Here is a 14,566-nt window from a genome sequence, read left to right as displayed (position 1 = left end):
GACTAGGGACCAGTATGACCAAACGTGACTTTAATCACCTCTTTAAAGATTTATCTATAGGGTTTCCCTAGTGGCTAGGATGGTAAAAAATTTGTCTGCAATGAGGGAGACCCAGGTTCGAACCCTGGGTCAAGAAGATCCTCTAGAGAAGGAAATGGCAACCCACTCCAGGATTCTTGCCTGGAGCTTCCCATGGACAGAGGAGCCTGGCGGGCTATAGTCCATAGGGTTGCAAAGAGATGACACGACTGAAGCGACTTAGCAGGCAAACATGCGTGATTAACATCTGTCTATCAAACTTAAATGTCTGTGGTCTTACAGAGCATGTTACACTTCTGACAAAAAAGGAAATAAATATCTGTGCAATGATTGATTATTCTGAATCAATTCCAGGAAAATGAAACTCCATGAGCTCAAGAGCAGTGTCCATTCTGATTCAGTGTTGCAACATCAAGAATACACGAATGATCAAGATAAGAAAGACAAGGTAGGAGAAATACCTCCTACCTTGAAAAAGCTCTGGAAATAGATGGTGGTGCTGATTGCAGAACAATGTGAATGCACTTAATGTCACAAAACTGTGATCTTAAAAATGGCTAAGATAATAAATTTATGTCATATATAGTCCAATTAAATTTTTCAAAAAAATAATAAAAGCTCAACTGAACTGATTTGACCCAGATCTGCTATATGTTTGCTGCATATAGTATATTACATATATTAGATCTGTATATATAAGCTGTATGTGACTTTAGACATAGCCTTAACCTCTTGACCTGTTTTCTGATATGAAAAAGGGTGGTATTATTCCTGACTTCACAGGAATTAAATATAATAGCCAGACTCTGACAACTAGTAGATGTTTTATTAGGTTTCCTTTGTAGCTCAGACAGTAAAGAATCTGCCTGCAATGCAGAAGACCCAGGTTTGATCCTTGGGAGAAGGAAATGGCAACCCTCTCCAGTATTCTTGCCCGGAGAATTCCATGGACAGAGGAGCCTGGTGGGCTACAGTCCATGGAGTCACAAAGATTTGGACACAACTAAGCAACTAATAAAACATGACTGAGGTGTTTTATTAGTACAGAATCTGTTATATTTATGTATATTGAGAAGATATCTCAAAGTTACTTAAATAGGTATAATGTTTCCATGACAGCCTTAAGGAGTATTGGCAAGCAGCTTTTGTAGGAAGGTACTTGCATGAATGGATGATAGAGATGAGAATTAAGTAGAGGGTCTAATTTGGCTACTTCAAAAGCACAGCAGTTTCATTTAAATTCAATTTGAACCAAGGATATCCAAATGTCTGATCCAAGTTTTCAGAAATAGTTTGCTTTAGAAATGGGAATAAAGCTTATTTCTTTCCATTTTTGGCAATTACCCTGTCTCTCTTAACCTACTTTATCTTCCATATTGTATAGGAAAAATTCTTCTCAAAGGGAAATTGAACATCTGTGTCAAACGGCAATGCAACGAAATTTTGTCCTGGTGATTGTAGCTGCTGTTTCATCCTACTGTGGGCAGGGCAAATGTTCTGTTCTTTGAAAAGAAAATGCACCTGCACACAGTTCTATTATAATCTTTCATTTAAAAAAATCCAACTTTTCAAAGCCATGTTCTATACTACAGCTTTAAAAAAGAGACAAAATCTGGGCCTGGAATGCATGTTAGCTCACATTTCATTGAACAATGTCACTCTCACTGGTTGAAGAACAGAAGAGATGTAGGTTTGAAAGGATTACAATGCACATCTGGCTGTTTCATGGTTGAATTAAAATGTGAATAAACCCACCCCATATGGTATCACTCACCAGCATTAGTTTAGGTGGACTTTTTAAAAAAAGTAAAATGCTAAGAAAAGAGTAAATTGGCAATCTCATTGTATCAGTTACAGTATATCAAAATCAGAAGCAAGTCAATCTGCATCAATTTATATGCAAAAATATTTGTTCATTTGAATATGTCACATACCTACTAAGACATATTAATTTGTTAAGAGCTTATCAGGTTCCATTTTCTTCTTAGATTTTGCTAGGTCAAACTCAAAATTAAAACTTAAAAGCAATTTAAAAATTCAACAGGGCTTATATAGCACTTTGCATTTAAAAAAATGGAGTAGTTAGGAAAGGGAATTAATGTGAGATTTTGCAATTCTTTGTAAGCAATGAAAATATCAACTCCAAAGCAAAAAGAAAATAAAGTCTTGATAAAATAACTCTCTAATCATTATCTGTTCCATCATCACTCTTTAGCAATAACAGCTATACTTTAAATATTGTTATAATAGTCATGTCTCTACTGGACCAAGAGAGAAATTAGCAGACATCGTGCGAGAGAGAGGGAGTCAGAAAGGGACCTAGAAGGCCTCAGTGCTTGTCCAAGCATCTACTACAGGCATCTAAGCCCCGGAACACAGGGATATGCTTGGAGAACATGGGTCCATAGGCGTGTCTTTTCTCTGCATATCTTCTTTGCAAATATATGGTGACAGTAGAGAGATGATACCTCAGGATTTGAGGCATGTGAGCAAGTCCCCACACCTCCCCAACACACACACACACACACACACACACACACACACACACACACACATATGAAAGTAGGATGCACTTAGATAAAATCTAGCAGGAGCTACATATTTAAATTCTTGGAATCAGGAATAGGCCCTATTCCCTGTATATTCCTGGCATTCAAATAGTACCTGCAACACGGTGGGCCTATAAACATGCTTTCTTTTTATTTTTTAATTTATTTTTATTGTTAAGAAATGAAGACAGTTAGAAGTCAAGTTACAAGGGTCTTACACTACCACATGAAGTAGACTGAACTTTACACTCTAAAAGCAGTGAAATAAAGATAATTCATTCTGTTCTCTGAGCATCATTTCATGGTCCTAATTCTATCCTTCCATTAAGTCTTACCCAACTCCAGATGCTGGGCAATTTCTGTAGTTAGTCATCAAAGAAAGTAAGTGGGTCAAGACAAGTACAGATAACTGTGTAACAGCTCACGTCCCAGAGAAGACAAGGGGGATGACCTGTTTGCATCTTGCTGCGATGTGTGTTTCTTGTTCCAAAGCCTCTGGGTTCCTCAGTTTCTCAGCTGAGAGGTAAAGCCACTGAATGGGTAGCATTTATCCAGGCTCATTTTGAAAATAAGAAGAATTAATGCAGGTATGCTGATACTTATACTATATTTGATAGGCCATAGGGAATAAATTCCTTCAGTTCAGTTCAGACGCTCAGCCATGTTCAACTCTTTGTAATACCATAGACTGCAGCACACCAGGCATCCCTGTTCATCACCAACTCCTGGAGTTTGCTCAGACTCACGTCCATAGAGTTGGTGATGCCATCCAACCATCTCATCCTCTGTCATCCCTTCTCCTCCTGCCTTCAGTCTTGCCCAGAATCAGGGTCTTTTCCAATAAGTCAGTTCTTCGCATCAGTTGGTCAAAGTGTTGGAGCTACAGCTTCAACATCAGTCCTTCCAATGAATATTCAGGAGTAATTTCCTTTAGGATTGACTGGTTTGATATCCCTGAAGTTCAAGGGACTCTCAGGAGTCTTCTCCAACACCACAGCTCAAAAGCCTCAATTCTTTGGTGCTCAGCTCTCTTTATAGTCCAACTCTCACATCCATACATGATTACTGGAAAAACCATAGCTTTGACTAGACGGACCTTTGTTGACAAAGTAATGTATCTGCTTTATAATATGCTGTCTAAGTTTGCCATAGCTTTTCTTACAAGGAGCAAGCATCTTTCTAATTTCATGGCTGTAGTCACCTTCTGTGGTGATTTTTTAGCCTGAGAAAACAAAGTCTGTCACTGTTTCCATTGTTTCCCCATCTATTCGCAATGAAATGATGAAACCAGATGCCATGATCTTCATGTTTTGACTATGGAATCTTGTACCAGTATCAAAACAATTGTGGTAGATTAACCAATTAGCTTGAAAGTTAGGGTAAAAGCTCATACTCTTCACAGGGCTTGATAGTTGATTATGGTAATCAGAGCAGACTCCCTAAATTCAGAACGACGGCACTGTGGACTGGACAGGTCTCTGCTGTGAAGATCAGAACTGTGCACTCTTTAGCATGTTTATCAGCACTGTTCTCCACCAAGATGCCAGTATCACCCCATCACTGAGACAACCAAGAAAGTCTCCAAACAAAGCCAGATGCCCCGCAAGAGACACTACTAGAACTACTGGAGTAGGGAAGATGAGTTAGGGGGTCAGCCAGTGCTTCAGCACAAAGGAGTGAGCCAGGAGGGACACAGCAGGGAAGACAAACTCAAGACCTATTTTGTGGTCTGATCAACACGTACGTGTGTGCATGCTAAGTCGCTTAGTCATGTCTGACTCTGTGACCCCATGGACTATAGCTTTCCAGGCTCCTCTGTCCATGGAATTTTCCCAGCAAGCATATTAGGGCAGGTTGTCATTTCCACCTCCAGGGGATCTTCCTGACCCAGGGATCGAACCCACAACTCCTGCATCTCCTGAATTGCCAGGCAAATACTTTAATGCTGCACCACCTGGGAAGTCTTCTGATTAACACAATGTGGTCAAAATAGTGGACAAACATTTCTGTGGAAATCCCAGATTATTATCATCCTTTGGGCTGTACTATGACAGAGCAGAGCAACTGACATAGTCTTGGGGCAATATTAAAAATGCATGCAGCTGTCTACCCAGATGAATCCAAACTGCTTTTGATCATTTTTCCTGATAGGATGGGGAGGGGGCAGTATCGGCCACTTCTGTGAGCACATTCCATGTTCCAGTGACCATACTGATATACTTTAGTACAGACGTCATAGCAACCAAAACAACTGCAACTCGGGTAATCCTTTGGTTAACTTTACGGTATTCCACTATCATCCTCTGTGATACATTTGGTTTGTAAAGAACTGAGCTGGTGAATTAAATGGAAATATGGTAGGCGCCACAACCCCTATATTCTTTATGTCTTTGAGGATATCACTAAATAGAGCCAAATCTTTTCCAATTGAAATTGAACATTGTTTTTGATTTACCATCTTGGTCACAGTCAAGGTAGGGTTAATTTCAGTGGCTTCCGCGTTTAGCATCCTACCATGATAATTCCTTTCCATAGTTCATGGACCCAGTACAAATGTTTTGCTGGCTGCTAACTATAATCATTCCAATTATGCACTCAAAGATGAAGGGAATGACCCAAGGTTTGGTGCATAAACCTGTTAGATTTTTGTGAAATGAGCTTTCACCAAGACTTCGTTATTACCGGGCCTCCATATGCCCTCATTTAAAAGGAGGGGGGGAGGTGCCATTTTTGGTCCCCTGAATCAAACATAAGCTTAGATCCTGTCCCCCAATTATCATCAAATAATTTGACTACTGCCTTTTTTCAAAGCCAAGTCATTATTCTGGAAAATGGCCATAGATCCCCTTGCAGAAGGATTGGGATAATTGCTAAGACATGCTATGGCATAGAGGGTATTTTCCCAAAGGGAGTGGTCTCCTTTTCACTCTATGGCCTTTGAGTTTGAGAACTAGGTCAAGTGTGGAATCTGAGAAAAGAATTATAATTTTCCATTTCAATAAAAGACTTTAACTTTCTTTCCCTTGTTCTTGACTTTTCCTGATTCTATGAGGCAATCTGGAGAAGGAAATGGCAACCCACTCCAGTATTCTTGCCTGGAGAATCCTGTGGCCAGAGGAACCTAGTGGGCTGCCGTCCATAGGGGCGCATAGAGTCGGACACGACTGAAGCGCCTCAGCATGCATGCATGGAGAAGGAAATGGCAACCCACTTCAGTATTCTTGCCTGGAGAATCCCAGGGATGGAGGAGCCTGGCAGACTGTTCTCTATGGGGTCACATAGAGTCGGACACGACTGAAGCGACTTAGCAGCAGCAGCATGAGGCAATCAGTATCCTTGATTGCTGTTCAACCATCTCAAACTTAGTATAACCATAATCTCAAACCAAGCATATACTAGCCAAATACATAAATCCCAGTCAATCAAGGCTTTCTAAATCCCATGCTGTCCATGCTCCCCCACACTGTATTTCAACTTGGTTTTGACTATTAAGTGCTATCACCTTATCCCTGGTATTTGGTATTCCTATCAACCCCACAGATACCAGGGGCCCAGATGTACAGTACACATAGATACTATATGTACTATACATACTAAGTTGCTTCAGTCATGTCCAGCTCTTTGTGACTCTATGGATTGTAGCCCACCAGGCTCTCCCATGGGATTCTCCAGGCAAGAAAACTGGAGTGGGCTTCCATGCCTTCCTCCAGGAATCTTCATGACCGAGGGATTGAAACTGCATCTCTTACATCTCCTGCATTGGCAAGCGGGTTCTTTACCACTAGCGCCACCTGGGAAGCCCCAGATCCATAGAGATCTCCTGGTAACTTCCTAACCATGCATATGTCCCCTTCACTGCTGTGTTCATGTTGCTTATGGGAAGAAATAATCATGTTGCATCTACAAAAGCACATAGGCAGCTATGTGTTTCCTGGACATTATTAATCAATTATAATACCCCTGTTCCCTGAGACTTTTGACCACTTGATCAATAATTCTCTAAAGCAGTTCCACAGCACTACCTCACTTACTAGAAGTCATCATTGTCTCCATACTTCAAAGAGCAGTGCTAGATACAGAATGAAATAGGCTCCAGTTATCCTTCTTTTGAATCCTGAGTCATGGGAAGATGCCCTCATCTCAATAGACTTTAAAATTATCTATTTATAAATCATCTATCTATCTATATTTATTTATATTCAATCTACTTAAACTGAAGAAAAAAAACCAACTGTTTACCCATTTCTCCCATCACTACCCACCCCATCTCTTGCAACCACCAGTCTGTTCTCTGTATATATGAGCTTGGTTTTCTGCTTGTTTCTTTAAGATTTCACACGTAAGAAAGATCACAAGGTATTTATCTCTGTCTGACTTATTTTACTTATTTATATATCCAAAATACATTCTGTATTACTGTTAAAATCTATTTTCAGATATGTTCCCCTAGTTCTTATCAGCATATATTAACCAGATCTGCAGCTTTTAATAAGCAATCTTGTTTTGTATCAGGGAAAATACTTCTTTCCTCAAGTAACTGCTTCTTTGGTGAATCAATATTTCCCTGATAAGATTTGACCCTAGTTATTGGTTTAGAAGCAATGGAAGGATTCAAGGACATAATTAAGGGAAAGAAAGCATTATCTTAAATTTTCTTAAATTCCCTTAAATTTTCTGAGGTGAAAATTTAATCTCAGATGAAGTCTTTGCATGGTATTCCAGCATTAGAAGCTATTCTTCTCTATTAAGGGTGATGGGGCTCATTGGCTCATAGGATTCAGAAGAATCTAGGGATTTAATATTATCAAGTGCCCCAGGACTCAGGGTTTTGCTATTATCTATCAGGATTTTGATTTTACATTTAGAACTTAGGATATTCTGATTTTAGCAAAACTTAGAAAATTTTCCATTAGTTCCATTCAATTTTCCATTAATACAAATTCAACCTTCTTTATCACTCTGCTTGTCTATTAGTACCTGTGTCTGATTTTTACACTATATTCTCTGGCTATGTGAAAGAAGTATCTTTTTAATTCTGCCTATCCTTGAGTTGATAGGTGAACTGAGACTTCCAGTTTATTCTTTCAACATTTCAATGGCAACTAACAGCCAACAATATTTCAAGTATTATAACTACCATCATGTCTATATCATTCAAGTACTTGAGACAGTGCATCAACAAGGGTATCTTCTACATGTATTCAGTCTCAGTTCCCTGTAAATGAGCTTTAGTAATTTTGATATGACACCATGTCAGGAATGATCATCGCTCCAGGGACTACTTGGAATAGCTATTAGTGATTCAATTCCACAACCCCACCTTTAGGGCCTGTATACTAAGACCACTTCTGGTACCACCTATTATAGATTGGGTTTCCCAAGAAGCATACCTTGAAACATAATTTAATGAAGGTAGTTATTTACAAGGTGATCCCAGGAAGCACTGACAGAAGGGTGGGGAAAATGAGATAGGAAAGATAAAAAAGCAAAAAGGATGCCATATGGAGTAGGTAACAGCAAAAGCCAGTTGGAGCTCTGTCCCAGCGGGAAACACTGCGTAACAGGATAACACACACTTTGAGGTCATCCCATCTGATGTCAGGGAGCTGGGCTAGTTTTCCATCATTTACCACCAGTCAGTCATTGAATGAGGGCTGTTCATGGAGGGATAAGTATTAACTACCTGGCAATACCAGCCTGCCCAGCTCATATGTAAAGAAAGTTAGTAGCATAAGAAAAAGCCTTTAGGTAAGAGGCGCAGGTGCTTCTGTTTGAAAGCTATCAGCTTATTATGCAGCATAAAAATACAAACCCAAGAAATACCAACAGACTATCTTCTGTGATTGCTACCTTTGGTAATTTCAAGTCAAAAACAGCCTGACTTCTGTATTTAAAATGCCTGATGCCAGGTAACACTCAACTCTTTCGATGTGAATCAAAATCAAGGCTACTCCACCTCCCTCTGGGAAGATGATAGCCATTGTCTTTCTATCTAAACTCCTTTCCCCATGTTATTTTGCTGTCTTTAGCTTCTGAGCCTTTCAAAGCTGGAAAATAGAATGGAGGGGAGTTAGGGGTGACTGGCAAGTTCTGACTTGGCTGGAAATGTCACAAGCTGGAAATACATCAAGTGCTCTCTGGACTCAGACAATGTATAAAATCTGCTCTTTAATGAACACTCTTGTGGACTCTCCCACTGGGGCCCTTGATATGCAATCTTTTCTGACTCATAGTTTTCTCCTCCTGCAGGCACAAGAAATCCTTGGCTATGGTTTCTCTGTCCTGAGGCTTGTCTACTTCTCTAGGAGGCCCTATGAGGCAGGGTTTATGATGCCTCGCAAGCTGGTCCTTTGCGGTGCATGCGGACCCCATCCATTCACAGAAAACATTCCTGATCCCTCTAACCCCGACAAACTCTAAAAATGCAGGTGACCCATGCAGCCACCTCTCCTTTCCCTTACCACTGAGGGGCAAACCAGCCCATTTTTGCTTTGAGATATTCTCACGTGGGACTTGGACGTTAGTTCTCTGCACCCCTCAGATCACAAGAAGCATCTGTATGTGCAGGTCTCTTAATGGCTCTATGGAAGTTTCTTGCTAGGTTTAAGGTAGCAGGCAGAAATCCTCAACCTCTTTCCCAGGATTGGGGGGATGGGGTTTTTCCAAAATATTCTCTCCACAAACTCTTTCCTAAACTCTTTTCTCCACTCTCTATACCAACATTGTAAGTAAGGGACTTCTAAGAACTATATAACAAATGCTTGGCCACCTACTTTTTGCAAAACCTTCATGGTAGTCTACTTTATAATTCACTGTAGCTTCTGATATCTACTGTAATAAGACCATAGACAAAATTGAGACATAAAGATCCAATTTTAGAATCTTAATATAGGTATAAAAAATCAAAAAATTACTAGAAACTCAAAATGTTGTTGTAGAAATATATATAATATATATTCATTATAGAAAAATTGGGGGGAGGGGAGTACAGAATAAAGAAAAGCAAGTTCCATAATTCTAGCAACCACAGAAAATCAACAATATATCATTTTGATTTTATTTCTATCCAGTTGTCTTTTATTCTGGGCATATGGTCCTTTACATATTATGATAATACTCTATGTACAATTCCCCATAGGGATTTCCTATTACTCAACTCTGGCATTTTCCATAGGATTCTAAGCACTTCACAGAAGGGATTAATAGGGATAAACTAGCCCACAGAAGTGATGTGGCACAATTTATTTCACTCTTCCTATATCCCCATTGTTAAGAATTATGATTGGCTTCACATTTTAATAATTTTAAGTATAAATACCATAAATATTTTTTCTGCCCTAACATTTTCCCCCCTAGATTCTAGGTTTAGAATCTAATCACAGAGGCATAATTACTGGCTTAAAAGGAAACCCTCAAGATTTAAAGCCTTCTCACTGGTCTGAAACCAGGACCCTTCACTGTTGTTTTATTGACAGGGTGACCACTGAAAAAGCTGAAAGATGGTTAGAATAGATAGAGGCCCAGGCCCCACTCTAGTGGCCACTGCTGAGACCTTTGAAAGGACAGGTGGGAAAGGAGTCCATGGTACAAGGACCCTCACACCTGACAGGTACTTTCCTGGGATAATTTTTGCTAAAATAATCACACTCAGTTTGTAGGATTAAAAACTGAAATACTATTTGAGACTCAGTTATGTAAGACAGTGGCAAAATCACAAAACCTTTCAAGTCATAAAGAAGTGAAGCGGGCTCAGTGGATCTGCTGCAAACTGCCCTATCTAAGGTGAGAAGTCACTACTCATCCTCAGATAGGCTTGTCACATTTAGCAAACAAAAATACAGATGTCCAGTTCAATTAGAATTTCAGATAAATAAGAGATAAACCTCTACTTATTTAATACAATTATACCCCAATTATTGCATGGGATAGACTTATGTTCCCAAATTATTTGTTGTTTACCTAAATTCTAATTTAACTGGGCATCCCGTATTTTATCTGACAGCTCTATCCTCACCCAGCTGCTGCCGTCCAAGAGGGTGGGCCTAGGATTGCTAGATATTCAGATCTCTCAAGAGCTATCAACAATCTGAAGTTTCTTACAATGTCTCCTTATTTCTAAATGCTAGCAACTAGGTCAAAATGTTTCGCAAACATCTGGAAGCCAATGATGGCAGTAAGCCATCAGTTAGGGACCTCTAATGTTAGATGATGATCCAGAATAGACTAAAACCTGTTGACCATTGGAAGGAACAGTTCTAATGCTTATTAATCATGTTTTCTTTATGTCAGTGATTTTCTGAGAGCAGGTGGAGACAAGGGAAAGATGGAAAAAGCCATGTGGACACAATACCTCAGAGGAAGTTGGATAAGAGAGGGAAAGATTGGAATAATGTTGGAGAAGAGAGACTGTGGATACTATACATAAATTCTTCCTGCTTAAGTACCTTAGTCTTGTGCCTCAGAAGAGGCAGTGTGTGCCCTTGATATTTAAACACATTTAACTAACCATAGTCACGTCAACCATTTTAAGGTAATAGCAAGGAAAATACAAATTCTCCCTTTATTTAAACCTCACAATGAAGAGCTTCCACAGAGGACAATGAAAAGTTAACTAAGCTAATGTTTACTAGAATGAAACAAAATGTAGTTTCATTTTCAACCTCTATTTGTTAATTAGGCAAGTTTCTTCTGTACTAAAATTGGGACAGTTTTAATTGAAAAATCTCCTTATACTAGGTAAGAAAGATTTTCTCTGATGGTGTGCAAGCCAAAACATCCTAATTAAAATAAAATAATGACTTTCCAGTTAACTGTAGGAAAGACATTTAGAGAATTACCATGAGGCACTTCAGAGTAACACCATTAAAAATGATGAATATAGGTAGCTGAAGACTCGCTGTTGCTAAATTGAATTCAGCTGATAGGCGAAAGAGTTTTTATTTACTTGCCGCCAAGCCTTGATGCATTCATATAAATTGTCTGGTATGTGCAGTGTTCAGAGTCAAACAGCTTTGCTTCTGTAAAATAATTCTCCATGCAGAGTTCTCTGGATGTAATTTCCAGAGTTCTATATTAAGCACATAGAATTCAATTCTTACTTTTGCAGAAATAGTAGTAACAGTGTTTGCGTGTACACAGAGGCTAAATTGCTTCAGTCGTGTCTGACTCTTTGAGACCCCATGGCCTGTAGCCCACCAGGCTCCTCTGTCCACGGGGATTCTCCAGGCAAGAATACTGGGGTGGGTTGCCATGCCCTCCTCCAGGGGATCTTCCCCAACCAAGGGCTGGGCCCTCGTCTCCTATGTCTCCTTCATTGACAGGCGGGTTCTTTACCACTAGCACCACCCAACACTGTGTGTTGTTCAGTTGCCCGGTCGTGGCGAACTCTTTGCAACCCCATGGACTGCAGCACGCCAGGCCTCCCAGTCCCTCCCCATCTCCCAAAGTTTGCCCAAGTTCGTGTCCATAAACAGTGCTTACCGCTCGGCAAAAAGGAGTGAGGCTGTCACAGGTAAAGTCCCTTAACAATTCCCAGGAAATGAGAATGTGCATGGTAAATAAAGTCTAACCTTTTCTTCCCCCCTTTTCCTTCGCGTTCCGCCTAGTTTCCCTTGTTCATGTGCTGTGGCGCAAAGCCTTGCACCCACACTTCAGAACAGAGCTTCTCGTGCAAACGGCGGTGACTGGCCCCTTGGCTCAGCGGCCCTGTGTGGAAGCGCGGCCCACGCGTTGCAATTTAACACGGCGGCAGCGGCATCACGGTGCGCAGCAGTGATTCGCCCGGGACGGCGATTCTGGAGCGTCAGCAGCAGCAGCGCCAGACTCCGGGGAACTCCAGCCCCTCCACGCTGACAAGAACCCTTGAAAAACAGTCCCACCAAAGGCCCTTCTGGGAGAGTGGAGAGAGCACGGACTTCAGAGTGCAAGCCTGCTCCTCTCCAGTCGTTATTTTATTTTTTTACATTTATTTTTTCATGGGAGGAAAATTGCTTTACGGTGTTGGGTTGGTTTCTGCCACACAACATGACTCAGCGTAAAGATGCATATATGCCCTCCCCCTTGAGTCGCCCGCTCCTCCTTTCATCCTGCCCCTCTAGGGCATCACGGAGCTCGGGGCTGGGCTCCCCGGGTTGTATAACAACTTCCCGCCAGCCGCCTATCTTACCCGTGAGAGTAAATATATGCTGATGCTACTCCATCATCCCACTCTCTGCTTCCGCCACTCTGAGCACAAGTCCGTTCTCTGCATCTGCATCTCCATCTCTTCCCTGTGAATCCGAGCTGCTCTTGTGATTCGCTCTGGCCCACAGGGGAAATGTTATGCCAATTCTAAGCCTTGGCTCCAAGGGGCGAACATGATTCAAGTTCTTTCTTTGAAACGTATACTGCCGCCATACAAACAAGCCTGGGCTGGCCTGCTGGACAAAGACGGCACAGAGCTGAGTCACCCTGTTGTTACTAATCAAGCTACCAGCTGACTGCAGATACATGAAGTCCAGCTAAGACCGATCCTGGCCTGTTCAGCTGACATAGACTTGTGAGAAAAAAGAAAAAAAAAAAGTTGCTGTTTTATGCCACAAATATTTAGGGTGGTTTGTTAGGCAGCAATAAATAGTGGATTCAATTAATCTATCTAATTTGAGAAAAGAGACAGCAGAAACTAGGGCTTTTATTAGCAGACAAAACTACAGATACACTGATGTCTCCAGTTTTACAGGAGTGTCACAAATGCTTCAGAAACACAAGCCAGTCCTCATTTCTATAGTGCTGGGCTTAACAAAGGGATAGCTGTTTCAATACAAAGAAACTGAGATGATAGAGATGGTTTTGTGCCATAGTTCAGCAAGAAATGGAAAAATAAAATTGCAATATAGTCTCTATATTATTTTTCTCATTGATGCTACAGATAAAAATATTCCCAGAAATATTTTCACTACAGGACCCAATGTATCATGTGAAAATCTTCTGAAATTGAAGTAAACCTAATAAAACAAAACTTCTTGAAAGATTCTTCTTAAAAAACATGTACCCACAATGCCTTTTTAAATGCAAATTTACTAAGGGTAACTTGAGAAAGAAGCTAATCTTTCTCTTCATTTAAATGGAAATGTTTGGGTCCATATCATACTTTTGTATGACTTTCTAAATGTCATTGATATTCAACAAATGATAACAATAATGCTGGCACTGAACATTTCCAGTTGTATTTTTTTGTAGTTGCCAAGACAGTACAGAATTAGAGCTGAAAAGTTGTCACTGAAGAGTAAATACTGCATAAGGTTAAGGATAACAAGAAGTCCGAACTTCAGAAAAGATCATAGTGACTGTTACTTCAGAAGAATTACAAATGAGATGGACATTACTGATTTTTAATGCCCTGAAATCCTGACAAGATGGCCAACCAGCATGAGCTGTTGGCTCACTCTAAAATCAGCCCACGAAAGAAACCATGCAGGATAGAAACATGGATCTGAAGAACTAACATTAAAGAGAATGCAATGTCCCAAGGAAACCAATTCTAAAAAAAAAAAAAGAAAATAAAAAAGACCATCCTGATATAGTATGTGTGCGTGCGTGTGTGTGTGTGTGTGTGTGTGTGTGTGTGTGTGTTTGTGTGTGTAGGGTCACAGGAGCGGTAAGAATAGCAAAATAGCAGTAAGAATAGCCCATAGCAAAATGTTCATACACTGCTGTAGAAGGAGGGGCTGAGATGGAGCATTTAAATTCTGTACTCACTTATTCCCCAGAATCAGTTAAGAGAATGGTAACCTGTGTCACTCACAGATTATATTATTATATAATTATCACTCACAGATTATACTATTTCTGTCACTAACAGAAATAGTGAGGTCAGTGGAGAAGCATCACTCAGCCTGAAAGTCCAACAGGTGGGAGTTAAAGAAAACGGGTGCAGGCTGCACCACCTGCCCTCAGGCAGTCATTCCGCCACTGCTCCTCCCAGGGGACAGCCAGCAGAT

The 14,566-nt window shown here is 40.5% G+C and overlaps 1 long non-coding RNA gene across 4 annotated transcripts in view; it reads right to left on the bottom strand.

Moving 5' to 3' along the window:
• LOC139034473 (uncharacterized) overlaps nt 1–13,073 on the bottom strand; it is a 523,391-nt gene extending 510,318 nt beyond the window's left edge. For 2 of the 4 annotated variants that reach the window (XR_011487020.1, XR_011487019.1), the window contains exon 1: nt 12,754–13,072. This is a non-coding gene — a long non-coding RNA (uncharacterized lncRNA). Of the gene's footprint in view, nt 1–12,753 lie in introns of all 4 variants that reach the window. The other 2 variants (XR_011487021.1, XR_011487018.1) reach the window with 2 other exon arrangements.
• Between the last annotated feature and the right edge of the window lie 1,493 nt (nt 13,074–14,566).

This window comes from Odocoileus virginianus, chromosome 3 (genome assembly GCF_023699985.2).
Source record: "Odocoileus virginianus isolate 20LAN1187 ecotype Illinois chromosome 3, Ovbor_1.2, whole genome shotgun sequence".
Taxonomy (NCBI): Eukaryota; Metazoa; Chordata; class Mammalia; order Artiodactyla; family Cervidae; genus Odocoileus; species Odocoileus virginianus.
Note: the sequence above shows the minus strand (reverse complement) of the source record. Positions and strands in the feature narration are given on the sequence as shown.